Below are 3,605 nucleotides of genomic sequence, written 5' to 3'. Positions count from 1 at the left end.
TGTGTGTGTGTGTGTGTGTGTGTGTGTGTGTGTGTGTGTGTGTGTGTGCTCACATGTATGCACTTGTGGACCCAACCTCCCCACACACAAACACACATGTATACACATATAGCCTGCACTTTGGAAGAGGATTGCAGTTCTGAGAATCCTTGGCATCAAGGTCCTGGAGAAATAAAAACATTATCAAGAAAGAATGTAGAAGGGAGAAGGAGCAGGCTTAAGTAGAAGAAATTGGAGAATGCCAGACTCTAAGAGGCTGTTAAGGGTGAGACACCAGAGAAAGTTAGAGAGAGTGATAGGAAGGATGGGGTTGGAAGCCGAGCGAGAAGAGGGAGGCTCCATCATGATGAGTCCTCGGAGGTCACAGCTGGATGGCAGAAAGAAAGCCAGCACTGGTTCATCTTAAAGGAGACACTGGTTAAACTTCAGCAGTCAGGGCACAAGTGAGGACTGGAAAGCTAGTAGAGAAACTCTATTCCCCTGGAGAAGCAGGGACTTTCGGATCAGTGGATAGCTGGGGTGAATGAGTTTGCCACAAGGGAAGACCGAGGAAAGGAACATGAGAACGGAGACACCCCAAATTCTCAAAACAAACTTAGAAAAGCAAGCCCTTTGAAGCTCCAAATCTCGTTTTTTCCCATAAGAACCTGGGACAGTATCTTTCTAAGCCTCTCTCCAAACTGGGCACACTTTATTAAGGCCTGTCATAAATGACAGAGAGAATGATTCCCCAATCAGTTAGCAGCGGGCCACCCCACTCATCAAGGAATTTGGCGAGTCTGTGGCTGCTGCTCTTCACTCTTCAGATTAAGGAGTTGTTCTAACACACTGTTTACTTTAGAAAAGATTAATGGTTCCCCCTCCTCATTTCTCAGGGACAGACTTGAGTCTGTCTAGAGTGAGTCATTAAATATATCTACTCCATGGCTCTAGCTACAACATTACAGACATAAAATCATCTGATTTTGACAAAAAGCAGATGTAACTTTTCTTCTTATTTTGAATACCCAGTTATATGAAGAGAGAGAGATAGAGATAGGTAGAGAGAGAGGGGTGGTGGTGGTGAGATAACCAGACATAGCCCTCCACTCTAACCCAAAGTCTTCCTAAGAACTGCCAACTTGTTACCTTCTCCAAGGTGACTTTTAATGACTTAATCCTAAGCAAATTAATTTAGTTCTGTGAGCCACTCATAGGAACACGGAAAATACAAGTGAATATGAAATAATATTGATCCTTAGGTTTACAAACATGCCGAAGCTGTGTCGCACTAAGCCTAGGAACTCCGGCTGACTGTGAAAGGAGCTGAGGCGCGTGTGGGGTGTTGGCAACTTCCGAGCTTACACCCAATCAAGACTTTCTGGTGGAGGCAGGGTAGGCCCCAATCTTGGAGGGTCCTGTACCTATGTGAGCATACATCTGGAGGAAGGAGTTACCTGGAGATAAAATGTGACATCCTAGGAAAAGAAACTCTGGTAAGTGTGGTGGTCTGAATGAACATGTCCCCCATGGTTTTGGGGCATTTGAACACTTGCTCTCCAGTTGGTGGTGCTGGCAGAGAGGTGTAGAGAGCGGCAGCCTTGCTGGAGGAGTTTTGTCACATGGGGTAGGGCCCTGAGGTGAAAGACATCATGCAGAGTTCAGTTTGCTTCCTCTGCTTTGTGCTCATGTTTGAGGCTGTGAGCTCTCAGCTTCCTGTTCCTGGCAGACCCTTGCCACTTGCTGCCATGCCTCTCCACCTTGATGGTGGACTCTTATCCTTCTGGATGGAAACTGAAACCCAAATGAACACTTTCTTCTTTGAGTTCTTATCATCACCATCATCAACGTAGTATTATTATTACAGCAATAGAAAAGTAACTATTACAACAGGGAAGTACAAAGCGACCAACAATTCCAACACATAGGTCAAGTGTAAAATGAAAAGTGGAGGGATTTTTTGGTCCTGATGTTGACACACTTTGGTGTATTAGGCCCACTTGGGCACCTTCTGAAAGATTCATCAGTTCGGGCTTCATCCCTGGATTTTGCAAGCTAGATTGCTGGGACATAGCTATGTTAATAACAGGCCAGGACTGTCTGCTCATGAATGAGAACTGGCTAGCCCGGGGCCTATTTCCAGCAGTGAGCAAGGGTTTTGCTTAACTTTTCATTTTCCTTGAGGAGACTCATGAAGGGAATCCTCTAAGAGAAGACTTAAGTAGTTTGGACCCAAATTATGTCAGGGTCGGAAAAAAAGGCAGGGCGATGGCACTTTCCTTTTTATGGTACTGGAGGTAGAACCTGGGGCCTTGCTAAATTATAACCCCTGTAGGTAATGGGTGAAGTCTGGAGTGAATGTACGTTGTTTCACACAGGCTGGTCCATGTCAAGGACCAGCCTCAGACCCACGGGCATGGCAAAGTCTCTGCTGCTGAGGCTCAGAGGATGGCGAAGTCTTTCCCTGGTCCATCTGGGGATGCTGAGTGTGTGCAGAACATGTTCACGGTAGCTTTCCCTCTCCCGCCCCACCCCCTTTCTTCTTCTGACTATTTGCAGCCTGAAGACTAACTATGGAGATTTCTCCTATTGAAATGAGCCCATCTCCTTGCTCAGCTGTGTGTACTAACCCCGTCTGTCTGCTACACTGTACGTGATGATTATGCTGAGCTTCCTGGGGGCCCTGTGTCTGTCGTTTCTTAATTTTCTCACTTCCTCAGTCAGGTCAATCCCTGGAGCCATACTGGATATGCATCCCCCCACCCAACCCCCAACTCCCCAGCTCCTTAACTAGACTTTTTCTATCAGACTCGTTAAAAGTCATGGAAAAGAAATAATACTGAAGTAACAAATGCCATCTGGGATCCGCATCCTCCTCTCAGCCAACTAGGTTCTCCACCCCCATGTGAATCATGATCTCCGGTAAGCCTACAAGGTAGAGATGGCTTCCCCCTTGCGAAAGCGGGAAAACACTCCAAGGAATCCCCACTTCACTGAGCATCTTGAAAACATCCCTGTAAAAACCAGGAATGCAGAAGAGTCCAAATGTTCACCTGGCTCCTGGCCCAAGGACGATTCTTGCTAACCCCCCACCTCTCCTCACCTCACTGGCCTCTATGGTAGGAGACCAAGCCCAAGTCTCTGCCTACAGGGAGTGAGTTCACAGGTGACAATGGGCTTCACCTTCACAGAAAGAGCAAGTCAGGAGCCTGGTGTGTGATGTCAGCTCAGCAGCTTCCTGGACAGTGGGGTGTGTTCGTTTTCTTACTGCTAAGACCATTTGTCTGGCAAGAAAGCAATTTCACTGAGGGAGGGTTTATTTAGGCTCAGAGTTTAAGAAGGGACACAGTCTGTCATGGCAAAGAAGGCATTACAGGAGCTACTAAATCCACGGTCTCCCAGCAGGGAGTTGACTGCCATGGCGCCAAGCTAATTCAGCAATGTTCGTCAGAGAGTGACTCTCTTTCCCTAGTAATACTTCACCTCTTAACAGTTCCAGGACCTTCTAACGTAATGGTTCTCACTCTTCCTAATGCTGCAACCCTTTAATACAGTTACTTGTGTGGCTGTGAGGAACTGTAACCACAAAATTATTTTTGTTGCTACTGCATAATTAATTTTGCTAA

This window comes from Psammomys obesus, unplaced genomic scaffold, assembly GCF_907164565.1.
Source record: "Psammomys obesus unplaced genomic scaffold, mPsaObe1.curated_primary_1811, whole genome shotgun sequence".
Lineage (NCBI taxonomy): Eukaryota > Metazoa > Chordata > Mammalia > Rodentia > Muridae > Psammomys > Psammomys obesus.
Note: the sequence above shows the minus strand (reverse complement) of the source record.